Source organism: Cebus imitator, unplaced genomic scaffold (genome assembly GCF_001604975.1).
Source record: "Cebus imitator isolate Cc_AM_T3 unplaced genomic scaffold, Cebus_imitator-1.0 Scaffold27, whole genome shotgun sequence".
NCBI classification, from domain to species: domain Eukaryota; kingdom Metazoa; phylum Chordata; class Mammalia; order Primates; family Cebidae; genus Cebus; species Cebus imitator.
This window is the reverse complement of record NW_016107342.1, coordinates 16,857,853-16,873,254: the sequence shown is the minus strand read 5'-3', so window position 1 is coordinate 16,873,254 and position 15,402 is coordinate 16,857,853. Positions and strand designations below refer to the sequence as shown.

General features: G+C 37.9%; 1 long non-coding RNA gene across 6 annotated transcripts in view; it reads right to left on the bottom strand.

The window, feature by feature from the left end:
• Positions 1-15,402, bottom strand: part of LOC108300474 — a 176,941-nt gene that overhangs the window by 103,562 nt on the left and 57,977 nt on the right. The gene's annotated exons all lie outside the window — the stretch shown is intronic.

Genomic DNA, 15,402 nt, shown 5'->3' with positions numbered 1-15,402 from the left:
GTGCTTAAAAAGAAGCAAAATAATAATGATAAAATTAAAGCTTGATGTCATAGAGCAAATTAGATTCAAGAGATAAATAGAGCAGCTAGGATCTAACACAGGAGAAAAAAAGGAAATAGCAAGCAAAGCATAAAATGAAAACTATATTTACCTGCCTTATCACCAGTCTTATGCTCAAGATACTAGTGCTTTTATCAAACTCTTGCTTTTTTATTCATATAATTTTTAAATTTTGGAATATATTTACAGAAGAGTTGCAGACAGTGTCAAGAGTTCTCATATACCCTTCACTGAGTCTCTCCCAATGTTAAGATCTTACAAAATCACCTCACACTTGTTTAAAAAAAACTCTGCTCTTAATTCTTCTGGCTACTTATTCCACATTTCTAGACATGTTTATATCTCTATTAACCAATTTATCAAATATAAACCATAACCATTATCCCTGTCACTGAGAAGATAAGGAAGCAGCTCACATATTCCATTGGAGAAGATAACATCCCTTATATTAATGCTTACAGTGAAACTTAGTTTTACTATGTGTTTAGTATTTGATTGGTTAACTTTTTACTTTAAATAACACATATAAGAAAAGGGTTTATTTTTAGTCATTATTGCACCCTGTCCCCTAAAATTCTACTTGTATGTTTAAGAAATCGGCATCCCTCCATTTCCCTCTTTTCTGCTCCCTGTTTGAACAACTCAACTTTCATTCATTTATTAAATTGATAATTGTTGAGTATGTGCTATACTCCAGGATTTTTTCAGGCTCTGAGGATGCAATCATAAAGACATGACCAAATGACTTCCTTGCTCTAACAAGGCTTGCATTCAAGAACTGGAATAAGACCCAAAAAAGATAATAAAAGCATGTAAAGATAAGAGTCATGCAGATAAACAGACCTCAAGTGATGGAGTAGTTAGTGATCTTTAGACCAAATGGTCAGGAAAGACCTCTCAGGAGATGACTTTTCACTTCAGAGAGACTGGTTAGTGCAATGGCCCAGAGGTGGGAGTGAGAAACGAAGGGACAGGCAAGCAGAGAAGAGAGAGCGGCCAGAGATGAAGTCAGTTTGGTGGCAGGAGTCAAACAATGATTTTTAAGCACGGCAAGGAGTTTGAGTTTTATTCTATGGGTAATGAGAAGTCTTTGCAGAGGATTAAACATCCTGTGCACATGTAGGGACATGGTCTGATTTACCTTCCTGAAGTTTACTTTAGCTGATGCGTGGAGAATGGATGTGGGGACAGGTTTGCAATAGAGAAGCTACTTGGGGAGTTACTGCCACAATTCAAGTGAAAGATGGGGATTATTGGACTAATTTGGGATATGTTTTTAAAGGTAAAATTCACAAAACTTACAGATGAATTAGATGCTGATGTGAATAAATTAATAAAAATAGTACTGGAAGCTTGACAGTGAATGATACTGTTTACTGAGATGGAGAAGGCCCAGGGGAAGCCAGTTTAGGTCAAAGTGTTGAGGTAATCAATGGTTCTGTGGTGTCCACATTAAATTCGAAATGCCCAAAAGATATCTAAAGGGAGATGTTAGACAGAGAGTAGGTTATTCTTATTAGGGATTTCAGTAGGGGTCAGACTGGAGATGCATATTTATAAGTTGTTTCTAATAGTTTATATTTATTTATTTACTTTTCATTATACTTTAAGTTCTGGGATACATGTGCAAAATGTGCAGGTTTGTTACATACATATACATGTGCCACGGTGGTTTGTTGCACCCATCAACCTGTCAACTACATTAGGTATTTCTTCTAACACTATCCTTCTCCTGGCTCCTAGTCCCCCAACAGACCCTGGTGTGTGATGTTCCCTTCCTTGTGTCCATGTGCTCTCATTGTTCAACTCCCACTTATGAGTGAGAACATGCGGTGTTTGGTTTTCCGTTCTTGTGTTAGTTTGCTGAGAATGATGGTTTCCAGCTTCATCCATGTCCCTGCAAAGGACATGAACTCATCCTTTTTTATAGCTGCATAGTATTACATGGTGTATATGTCTCACATTTTCTTTATCCAGCAATGGGGACTTGGGTCAGTTCCAAGTCTTTGCTATTGTGAATAGTGCTGCAATAAACATACATGTGCATGTGTCTTTATAGTAGAATAATTTATAATCCTTTTGGTATGTATCCAGTAATGGGATTTCTGGGTCAAATGGTATTTCTGGTTCTAAATCCTTGAGGAATTGCCATGCTGTCTTCCATAATGGTTGAACTAATTTATACTAACACCAACAGTGTAAAAGCATTCCTATTTCTCTACAACCACTCCAGCATCTGTTGTTTCCAGACTTTTTCATGATCGCTATTTATTTTAACTGGCATGACATGGTATCTCATTGTGGTTTTGATTTGCATTTATTTAATGAGCAGTGATGATGAGGTTTTTTTTTTTTTCATATGTTTGTTGGCCACATAAATGTCTTCTTTTGAGAAGTGTCTATTCATATCCTTCACCCACTTTTTGAAGGAGTTCTTTGTCTTTTTCTTGTAACTTTGCTTAAACTCCTTTTAGATTCTGGATATTAGCCCTTTGTCAGATGGACAGATTGCAAAAATTTTCTCCCATTATGTAGGTTTATTGTTCACTCTGATGATAGTTTCTTTTGCTATGCAGAAGCTCTTTAATTAGATCCTATTTCTCAATTTTGGCTTTTGGTGTTTTAGTCATGAAGTCTTTGCTCATGCCTATGTTATGAATGGTATTGCCTAGGTTTTCTTCTAGAGTTTTTATGGTTTTAGGTCTTACATTTAAGTGTTTAATCCATCTTGAGTTAATTTTTGTATAAGGTGTAAGCAAGGCGTCCAGTTTCAGTTTTCTGCTTACAGCTAGCTAGTTTTCCCAACACCACTTATTAAATAGGGACTACTTTCCCTATTGCTTTTCTTCATCAGGTTTGTCAAAGATCAGATGGTTGTAGATGTTTGGCATTATTTCTGAGGACTCTGTTCTGTTTCATTGGTCTATATATGTATTTGGTACCCGTGTCATACTATTTTGGCTACTGTAGACTTAAAGCAATGAGACTGGATGAGGTTATCTAGGGAAGAGGTGGGTAGATAGAGAAGAAAAATGCTAAGAAGGAGCCCTGAAGCATTCTTACATTTAGATGTCAAGCAGAAGAGAAGCCAGCAACAGATTCTGAGAAGTGGCCAATAAAACGGGTAAATCTTTGGGGAGCTGGCAAGCTCTACTTGGTGGGTGACAAGTGGTTAAAATTAGTCCTAGTTGCACTAAGTTATTTCAGTAGCTATAGGTAAGACTGGCTTCAGGTAACAACAGGTGGTTTCAACAGCCTGATTTGCAGAGAATAACATTTCTAGGTCAACGTTTTATACCCTGAGTGCTTTTTCCCCTGACCCCTTGACTGTTTGAGTTTGGTGTCTGATTTAGTTCATTTGGTAAGGTCATGTTTTCCTGGATGGTGCTGATGCTAGCAGTAGTTCTTTGGTGTCTGAGCATTGAAGAATTAAGTATTCATTGTAGTCTTCAGTGTCTAGGCTTCTCTGTACCTGTCCTTCTTGGGAAATCTTTCCAGATATTCAAAAGGATTTGGGTGTTTCTGATCTAAGCTGTATCTGCTTTAGGGGGCACCCCAAGCCCAGTAACTCTGTGGTTCTTGCAGGCTCAGAGGTGCTACCCACTGCTGGTTGGGGGTGGGACGAAAGTAGCATCAGCGATTCAAGACTACTTTTTCTACCCCTCGGTACCTATTTCGGTAATACAAAGTTGAAATCAGGTGCTATGAGTGCTCACTTGATTTTTGGTTCTTATGAAGATTTATTGTGTGTGCGTGTATAGATAGTTGTTAAATTAGCACCCTTGCAGTGGGGGATTATTGGTAGAACTTCTAGTCCACGATCTTGCTCCATCTATTGGCTATCTTTTTATAGTAGCCTTTTCTCCTTTTAAATCCATCTCAATTTGCTAGTTTGAAGTTTTTGAAAATTACCTTTTATTTACCTTTTATTCTTCAACTTATATCTACTTCTTCTGGAGTCAATATCAAGCCTTTTAGTTTGTACTATCAGTTTTCTTCAAATGTCTGCTGAACCTTGGCCATTTAAATATTATTAATGATAATAGTTAAATTATTAATTTAAATAATAAAATGATATTATTATTGGAAACAGGTCTAAATTGCCTTTACCATTGATTGTAAATTGTTCATAATAATTGGGTATTGTTTTGAAGAGGCTGTCACTCTGAATGGGAAGGGTTACCTAGAGCTGTGGTTACTTGGAAACAACATGGTGTTTGGCAGAATTCTCTCTAGAGTATGTATGCTGGGGAAATGGCAGGTCACATTTCCCTGTTTGTACTAGGTTTCTATTGCTACAGAACAAATTACTACCGAGTTAAAAGCTTAAAACAACACTAATTTATTATCTCAGTTTCTGAGGATCAGGACTTGGTCATGACATGGCTGATTTCTCTGCTCCAGTCCTTACAGGCTGAAATCAAAGAGTCAGCCAGATTGAGTTCTTGTGTGGATGCTCTGAAGAAGAATCTACTTTCAAACTTCCTAGGTTGCTGGCTGAACTCAGTTTTTTGTGGTTGTATGACTGAAGTCCCTGTTTCCTTACACGAAGTTAGCAGACAGTCACTAAAGGCTGCCTGTATCTTTGATATATGTACTCTTCCAGCAATGGAGAATCTTCCTTGTGTCAAATGCCTTTCATACTTTGAACCTCTCTGACTCTTGGCTCTGACTTTTAAATCCATAATTAAATGGCTCAAGGACTCCCAGCTACTTGGAAGGCTTGAGGCAGGAGACTGAACTGAGCCCAAGAATTTGAGGCTACAGTGAGCCGCTACAGTCCAGTCTGGGCAACACTGTTATAATCCCTGGTTTACTCTAAAAATAAAAAAAAAACAATAATGACAATAAAATTCAAGCCCACCTAAATAATCTCTTTTTATTGACTCAGAATCAACTGATTAGTGGCCTTAGTTGCATCTGCAAGATCTTTTTCCATATAACATAACCTAATTATGGCACAACACTGGGGGAAGAAGTCATGGGGACAGTCTTAGAACTCTGCCTAAGTCTTCCAAAAGAGGCTAGAATATGGGGGATCTTATTCTAGGGCACCAATATTCCCATTAGAATCCCTAATTATTATTATCATTATCGTTATTTTTATTATTTTTAGAGTAAACTAGGGATTATAACAGTGTTGCCCAGACTGGAGTGCAGTGGTGCAATCATAGCTCACTGTAGCCTCAAATTCTTGGGCTCAATTCAGTCTCCTGCCTCAGTCTTCCAAGTAGCTGGGACTACAAGCATGCATCTATTTCTTAATTGAATACTTTTTTATTTAAATCTCAATATAATTTTAGTTTATCTTTTAAAATGTAAAAATATATTAGTATAAAATGTGTATAATGTGTATGCAAGTTTAATATATATGTTAACTTTTATTCTGTTTTATAACTGCTACAGTGCATCATAAAAATGCTTGGAAATAACTTGTTCTATAAAATTCTGAAGCATGAATTGGGACAACTTTCTAAATAATGATAATACTACTAATAACAATTATTATAATTTATTGAGCACCTTCTATGTGCATCACTCTGTTATTGAGAATTAACATAATTATAAATCTTTCTTATAACAGTCCTGTGAGTAGTTTTGTATTATTGTTTATTATGAATGAAGGAAACAATGCCTATAGAATTTAATTGATTTGACTAAGACTGTCTTAAATAAGTTGTTCTTTCAGTGGAAAGAGGGCTCTTTTCATCTTCTCACTGGGGAGCAGAATGGGAGAAATAAGTTTAGCTAACCGTGGATTGATGTTTCATGCTGCTGAACCCCCTGAGTGTCCCATTTAAACCAGTTTATTTATTTAAAGCCACCCTTGAACCATGATTGCTGTAAGAAATTGAACTTAAAAATCACAGACCTGAAGCTAATGACTCTCAATTTCTGGCATCTATGACACTCATTTTTCCTCTCTTGGTTCCATTTCAGTTTGAGGAACTCTTAAAAGTCGTGAGGAGATCTGCTCTGCTTACTTACCTCCCAGTATAAATGAATGAATACAGTAATTCAGTTTAATCCACAAACATGGATAGAAGAGAAAGTGAATATGAAATAACGATCTTATGGATTTTATAGACACACCTGTGCTCTTGCTTCAATTCTCTGTAAAACATCTAAATATTTAGTATTTAGAACCTGGTTTACATAGCACCTCCTCTAAGAAGCCTTTCTGACCTCCCAAGGTGAAGTTGAATTAGTTTGTCCTCTTTTGTGCTCCCATTCCTCCAAACACTCTGTTCACCATAGCCCATACAGCACTGTTATAATCCCTGGCTTACTTGTCTGTTATCATCACTAGACTGTTGTTGAATGCAGGGACAGGCTCCTGGCTATATCCTCAAAGTTTTTATACTAGAAGGTTGCAGCCAGTAGCAACATAATAAATTCACAAAATATTATAAATAAACACATAGATGAACAAAAAATAAATGCAATTTGTTAAATTGACCAACAGATTAAAAGCAGGCAGATTCAACATGGTATAGAAAATCAGAACATTAGGGCCATCAAATATGTAAGAACAACTTTGCTGCAATGACCTCCTCCAGACTTTTACATCCAGGAAAATATTGAACGAAACTACTCTATTTTAGCATACATGTAAGTGAGTTATGGAATAATTTGGTACCGATGATTGCTGTTCACTTATAGGAAGACTGCACAGAAAAGCTTTGTTAGTGCCCTGAAAAGACATCTGCATGAAGAACTAAGCTCTTCTAATTTCACATAAACCATACGGTGATTTTGGTTCACGCAATATTCCATCCTCATGTTGTGTGTGTTTAATTCAAACACGAAGACCCCATGACAAACTGAGGAAAAACAATCAGTTTTTGACACCTTTCTCCTTGAAATTATAAATCATCCACGGTTCAATGGACACTCCAGTCACAGTTATACCTTGTCCTTCCTTCTCTCTAATCCCCCGAAAGGTTAAAGGCATCGCTCCCAATCTGAAAGTTTTTACTAGAACTTTTCAAATCTCTTCCAACTTCAGAATGACTAAGTATAGCTCAAGCACTTGAGGAAAGGCTAAAGAGGTAGTATCCCAAATTGCTGTTTAGCCTCACCTGGCAGGAGTTGATGAAGACTAGTAGTGAGAAAACAATGAAATATTTTTGAAACACTCTCATTCTATTCATCTAATAATTGAGCACAAATATCATAGTATCATAGCAACAATAATTTTACAAATCTGCTTTCCATTTGTGTTAGAATCCTGTACCCTCCTAGGTCATTTTAACAATTGTTTTTAAGAAGCGGGACAAAAATTGTTTTAAATGAAAAAAGTCAGGTTTCTTGACCCAGCAATCCCATTACTAGGTATATATCCAAAGGATTATAAATCATTCTACTAAAAGGACACATGCACACAAATGTTCATTGCAGCACGTTTACAATAGCAAAGACCTGGAACCAACCCAAATGTCCATCGATGATAGGCTGGACAGGGAAAATGTGGCATATATACACTACAGAATACTATGCAGCCATAAAAAATGAGTTCGTGTCCTTTGTAGGGACATGGATGAACCTGGAAACCATCATTCTCAGCAAACTGACGCAAGAACAGAAAATCAAACGCTGCATGTTCTCACTCATAGGTGGGTGTTGAACAATGAGAACACATGGACACAGGGAGGGGAGCATCACACACTGGGGTCTGTAGGGGGGAAATGGAGGAGGGACAGCGGAGGGTGGGGAGTTGGGGGGAGAGAGCATGGGGAGAAATGCCAGATATGAGTGATGGGGAGGAGGGCAGCACATCACACTGTCATGTGTGTACCTATGCAACAATCTTGCATGTTCTTCACATGTACCCCAAAACCTAGAATACAATTTTAAAAAAAAATTGAAGAAAGAAAAAAAAAGTCAGGTTTCAATGTGCTCTAATTGGCTATCATTAGCATGGCCCCCAATAGGTTTTCACTGCTAGCTATTGACAATCATATGTATTCGACTGCTTTTCAAAAAGTGCAATGATTTCTGTGTGGTTAAAGGCTCTGGAGATCCTCTAGTGACTGACAGAGAAGCCATAATAATGTAAACTCATGTGGTGGTTTCTACTATTGACAAATACCTTTGTCTGTGTTAGATATAGCGATGGGATTTCTTTAACTCTGGGTTTAAACACAGGCTTTCACAAAATACAGACTTTTTTAGGACCACTCTAGAAATGCATACAAGCAGTAGTAAAATTAATAAGCAAAAAGTTAAAGTACTTAAATTCGAAAGCCTTAGAAAAGCAAAAATGGAACTCTGTTTAACATTAGATGGAAACAACAAAAATAGAGATTTCAAACCTCTTTGGAGAAAGAAAATGATAAGAACACAAAACATGAATGCATCTCTGTTAATGAAAGAGTGAACTTGGGTGGAAAATAGGAAATAAAATGAATTGAGTGACATTTTGTGCTCTGATGTAAGCAATGTGATGCACTTATTAACAATTGAGCCAAGGTAATGAGAGGCCATCTGAAAGACTGGTTGAAAGCAGTGTAGGAACACAGCACAGCAACTCTACTAAACAGACTGCTAGAGAAGGTTAGAAAGGTAGTTAGTTTTGGTGTTGCGCCAGCGACATTTCCTAACTTGGTGTCCTTGTATGTTTGCAAAGGTTATTCAAATAATTTTACACTTTTTTCAGTTTTCAAATTCTGTTGCCCAAGTGAAGTATATTATTTGGCTGGGTTCTGGAGAATAGCATGCTCTTTAGTAAAAGGAATAATTGAGAATAATCAACAACAATAATAATAACTCAATACTGACTGAGAACATTCTTGTATGCGAAACCTCTAGGTACTGCAGGTTTATGCTCTCATTAACCTGCAAAACATCCCAATGACGAATGTACCACAGGGCTAGACAACCTTCTTGGGAATTAGGTCCTAAGGTAACCCTTTAACTATCTGCTAAATATTATTATGATAACTAGAAAAAACTCTAGAGACAAATGTGAGATGACTGAATAATTCCAGAGTCCCTGCATTTCTAGAGTTTACTTCTTTCTGTCTTAGTATTTAGCCTCAATAACCTTAATATATGTAATTTAAACTAATTACCTGGTAAAATCCCAGAGGAAGAATTAAAATACTTAGTGGAACCCCAGGGAAAGTTGTATTATAGAAGGAACACACCCATTAAATACATCACAAGATGCAACCTCTCCTGTATTTTACATTAGAGAAAATTTAAGCTAGAGAAGATAAGTACATTTTCCAAGGTCAAGAATGGATCAAGTGGTAGAACTGGGATTTAAGCCAGGTCCCATTTGTATCATCACTGTATAATTCACAATACTAGTGGACATAGCATTGTGTACACATGTCAAATAGATAGAAGCAATTTATTTTGTTAGCCAAGAGTCTGAAAACAGGATGTTTGTAAAGCAGATAGTTATTTAACATATTTAAGAAAAAACAGAAATACAGAAAAGATTATGAGTAAAAGTAAGGAAGGAATGTTGAAAAATTTATTAATTCTTTGGAAGGATAATTTTGTGGACTTAAATGAAAGCCCATGCTTTGATGAATAAATAAAAGTAGTAACTAATGTCTATGTGCCAAGTTTTTAAAATGCCAAATTTGTGATGTAATTGTGAAAAAGATGATTCAACGACTAATTTCAATAAAGCCTCAAGAAATTGGTATGTGAGACACTGAAGTGTAATTTTCCAACTGATCTTTTCTACTAGTCACACACACTCCCAGTGAAACCAAAGCATTTTTCTGCTCTAAATGAAAATTGGTTTTCAACTCTCTGAAAAATTGAGAGTGGAGTCAACAGCATAAGTCAGCAAGTCTTTGGGTAACTTGACCAAGTTGAATTGCAAATTTCCCAAGAACTGGGACAGGCTCACCTCCCTGTTAGGCCTTTTTCGCATGTGAACTTCATATGCAAGTCATTTTTGTTGATATAACCCACAGCTATTTCATTTCCAGAGAGTCCATAGGGTGAATTTTAGGATCCCAGTTGTTGTCTTTGCCTTGATTCATACTTAAGACCTGCAAGAAATTCTCTAGGAGTTGTTGTACCAGGCAGCTGGAAGTGATCTGTACATGTTTAGCATTTTTTTTGTTTTAGCTTTCTTTGTAATAAAATAAGTAATAAAATAAGTCTTAAACATGGACACATATATGTTTGATTTTAAAAGTTAATTAAAATTCATTTTTAATTTAGCCTTTTTGTTTTTTTTTTTTTTGAGACGGAGTTTCACTCTTGTTCCCCAGGCTGGAGTGCAATGGCGCGATCTCGGCTCACCACAACCTTCGCCTCCTGGGTTCAGGCAATTCTTTTGCCTCAACCTCCTGAGTAGCTGGGATTACAGCACGCACCACCATGCCCAGCTAATGTTTTGTATTTTTAGTAGAGACGGGGTTTCACCATGTTGACCAGGATGGTCTCGATCTCTTGACCTCGTGATCCACCCGCCTTGGCCTCCCAAAGTGCTGGGATTACAGGCTTGAGCCATTGCGCCCAGCTGATTTAGCCTTTTAAAAATTAATTCCTAATTATCATGGCTGTCAACATTTCTGTTTTTAAGGTTTTCATATGTAGTTAAAAAAAATAAATTCTGGCTGGGCATGGTGGCTCACGCCTGTAATCCCAGCACTTTGGGAGGCCAAGGCAGGCAGTCATAAGGTCAGGAGATGGAGACCATCCTGACCAACATGGTGAAATCCCATCTCTACTAAAAATACAGAAATTGGCTGGGCATGGTGGCACGTGCCTGCAATCCCACATACTCGGGATACTGGGGCAAGATAATTGCTTGAACCAAGGAGTCAGAGGTTGCAATGAGCCAAGATCGCACCGCTTTACTCCAGCCTGGTGACAGTGTGAGATCCCTTCTCAAAAAAAAAAAAAAAAAAAAAGAGTAAACTCTGTATCCATAAAAGCAAGAACATGCTTCCTTTCTGTTTTAAAGATCAAATGTTTCAGCTTGTCTCAAAGACCATCCATCTACTTGTCATGTGAACATTATGGTGATTGGCCAGGACTTTGCTCCTGACATTATGCACTATGTATCCCTCTCAGTCACTTGTATCAATCTCATCAACTTACAAACAAGTTCTATCACCCATCTTTGAAAAATCCTTTCTTGTCACCAAATTTCTCTACTAGTCCTGCCCTACTTCTCAGCCTTCAAGTCACAGAAGAATTGGAAAAGTTCTTGTCAATACTGTCTTCTTCTTTGCCTGTTCTTAGTAATTTACAATCTACTATTCTCTTTTTAATTTATTTTGAAGTAAATTTAAACTCAAAGAACATTGTTCATGTCCCTTGCAGGAACCTGGATGAATTGGAAACCATCATTCTCCATAAACTAACACGAGAACAGAAAACCAAACGCCACATGTTCTCTCTTATAAGTGGGAGTTGAGCAATGAGAACACATGGACACAGGGAGGGGAACATCACACACTGGAACTTGTCAGGGGGTGAGGGGCTAGGGGAGGGATAGCATTAGGAAAAATACCTAATGTAGGTGATGGGTTGGTGGGTGCAGCAAACCACCATGGCACATGTATACCCTATGTAACAAACCTGCACATTCTGCACATGTACACCAGAACTGGAAGTATAATTAAAAAATAAAATAAAATAAAAAAAGAACATTTGCAAGAACAACACAAAGAACTCCTGGATCTCCTTCACCTAGCTTCCCCAATTGTATATATTTCATCACATTTTCTCCATGTCTCGTTCCTTGTAAATACATACAACACATGATTATCATTCTTATTTTTCTGAATAACTATGGGCAACGTGACCCTTTCCTCCTTAAATCTATAGTGTTTATTTTCCAAAAACAAGGACAGTTTCCAACGTGACTTCCATGCAATCATCCCAAACAGGAAATCTACACTGATGCATCAAATAACCCAAACCTGAAATTCAGTCACATTTTTTCAATGACCTTGATTACATCTCTTCTCCCTTTCTGGTCAAAGATGCCATTGAAAATCAAGCTTTGCATTTGGTTCTGATGTTGCTTTAGCCTCCTTCAGTCTGGAAAAGTTCTGCAGCTTTTTCCTGCCTTTTATGTCCTTGATGGTTTTAAAGAGTAGAAATCTTTCATTCTGTAGGATGTCTCTCAGGCAGCATCCTGAGGTTTCCTCAGGACCGGAAGAATGGTGTATTCCTGGCAGGAGTACCACAGAACTGATGCTGTAACCTTCTCGGGGCATCAGAACACCCATAGGGTGATCCTTCCCACAAGAGGTGATATAAACGCCAGATTGGTGTCTGCCAGGTTTTTCACCCTAAAGTCGCTATTTTTTCCTTTGTATATGATAAGTATTTTGTGGGAAGATACACCACATCTAAAACAATGGTGGCATATGGTGGCTTAGTCATGTGTTAACGTGGCTAGGCTGAACTATGCTTCCCAGAATGTTTCAAGTTAGTTTGGACTACTAAGACCTTCTTGTTGGCACTTAAGAGGGTGGAAGTAAAGCAGCAGCCATTCCGTAACTCTCACGTTGTCACTCACCCACTGGCTTAGCTCATTGGTGTGCCAGAGTCACAGTGCAACTGCTCACCTTCTCCTGATTTCCTTTTCAGCTTCTCTGACCTCTGAGCCAGGTAGGAGGGTCCTGACTTCTGCAGGACGTCCATACCATCAAAGGCAGAAGCAACAAGAACTGACACTGGTTTCAGTCCATCTTCTGATCTGCAGCTTATGCTTATGGATTTCAGCTTGTTCTGTTTGCCACTCAATTTATGTCTATTTCCCTTTGCCTACTGCCTATATTTTGGACTTTAAAGCTCCAGCATCCCAGAGACAACAGCTTGCTTAAGCTGTTTAACTGACTTGCATAATTGCAGAAGGCTAAGTGCCTGTCAAAAAGCATATATATGTCTTATGTTTTTAAATATAAATATTTTCTGTATGTAATCTTTTCGTGGTTCTGTTTTCCTGCTTGGACCATGACTGATCTACTGCTTTCTATCAAGTCTACTCCCCGAAGTCTTAGCATCCATTCATACCTCCCATCTGAACCAATTATGATGGTGATGGTTGTCAAATGGTGAGTTTTCCACATTCATAACCCCTTCAAAATATACTGGTATTCTTTTGGAAGAAAGAAACATCACTTCTCCTTAATTTACTTGTCTCCTCATTCATTTATATAAAATAGACTTATGAATTGATATTTAATGGGTCATAAACCATTATTCATTATTAATTTTGGTGCTCAGGTGGTCTTTGAGTTGGCCAGCAGAAGTCCCCTCCAATCTGGTCCAATGTCTCTTTGGATATATCTCCTCATTTTTTAAATACTTCCTTCCTTTGTAACGCAAAACGATGTTTATCGATCTTTTTGTTAACTCCCTGATTTAGCCCCAGAATTGGCTATTTTTTCAAGGGACACTCTTCCTTTTAGTGGAGGATGGTATTTAGAAACCAAGCCAGGATTCTTAAACTTCCTGTTTTATCCCTATCTTTGATCTTCTCTTTTACGAACCATGTACTCGTTTTCAATTGCCACACAACAAATTACTATAAAATTGGCAATTCAAAACAATGCAAATTTATTATCTCTCAGTTTCCACAGATCAGGAGTCAGGGCACTGGTTGGCACTCAGGGTGTCACAGGCTGCCATCAAAGTGCCCACTGGGCTGCAATCTCAGCTGAGGCTTGGGTCCCTCCTCCAATCTCCTTCAGATTGTTGGTAGAATTTGGATCTTCGTGGCTGTAGGCCTAAGGTCCCTGCCAGCTGGGGTTACTCTCAGTACATAGAGGCCTTCCACGCTCAGGTCCAGGACACATGGCCCTGCTACAACATGGCCAGCAGAAAAATTTCTCTTCAGTGTGTTATGAGGAAGTATATTTATTATACAATAAATAAATATTTATTTATTTATTATACAATAAATATACTGTAGTCATGGGAATGAGTATCCCATCATAGTCACAGGTGCTGTTCACACTCAAGGGTAGGAGATTATACCAGGCATGCATACCCCCTCAGAGGCAGGAATCTTAGAGCCCACTGTAGAACTGAGTCTAGCACAAACCATCAGCAATTCCTGGGGGTTCTGCATATGATACATGCCCAAATCCAGACCCTTCTCTGCATGTCCACTGCTAGCTTTCCAGCCCACACTACTTCATCTCTCTTCTTTAATACAATAGTTTCCCTCTCTCCCTCCTTCCACTTTTGCCTCCCTATGCCATCATCTAAAACTAACTAGAATGATCTTTTAAAAACTTACCTAAGATGATGTGTTTAACCTTCTTATAATCTTCAACAATATCCTATTGAATTCAAAACCAAATCCACAATTTCCACAGCCTCTATATTTTCAGCCCCTATCTGCCTCTTATATCAACTTCCTTTTGCTCCCTGGGCAACAGCCACCATAGCTTACGCATTTTCCTATTTCTCAAATGAGCCAAAGTTGTTCCTTCCCTATACCTTTGTACATCCTCTGAAATACTTGGTCCTTGCACTGAACAGATTAAGTTGGCTATTTGAATCTCAATTCACATGCCACTTCTCCAGAAAAAGTCTTTCTGATAGTGTAAAGTAACAACATTCACTTAGTCACTCTGAATTACATGAGCCTATTTATTTTCTTCATAGTGTTTATCAGAAAGTATCTTCTTTATCTGTTTACTTCTATGTTATTTGCCTGCCCCAAGTAGAATGTTTGCTCCGTGAGGCCAGAGACCATGCCTATTTTATCCACTGGTGTATTGCCAATACCCAGTGCAGTACTGTTTCATGCTAAGCAGATGCTTAATAGATGGTGATAGTGAATGGGTCTCACGAGGTTTATGTACTACGCAGAAAAATTAAAATTAGGAAGATGTTACTTACAAGGACTCAAACTCTGAGGCCATTTTGTAAGTGGAAAATTATACACACATACATATGTTTACACACACATTCTCTAAATTATTTGTCTAAAAGTAGAATATTTAAAAATAATATTAAATTGTCTCACTTGATAATATTAAAATCCCCCTTGGACTCTAGAAGGAAGGCATCAATACAGAAAGGAATTTTGTCACCTCTTTTCCTGTTGGTGGCCTGACATTTTTACAATGAACATCGGGCAATCATTTCTTACATTGAATTAATGCTCTGCTTCAGAAATTTAGTTTATCACCATTAGCAACAATAATAAAAATCCTAGCCAGGTGATGGGTCACGTGCCTGTAATCCCAGCTACTCAGGAGGCTGAGGTGGAAGGATCACTTAAGCCCAGGAGGTCGAGGCTATAGTGAACCATAATTGCATCACTGTACTCCAGTCTGGCTGACACAGTAAGACCCCATCTCTACGGAAAAATACAAAATTAGCTGGGCATGGTGG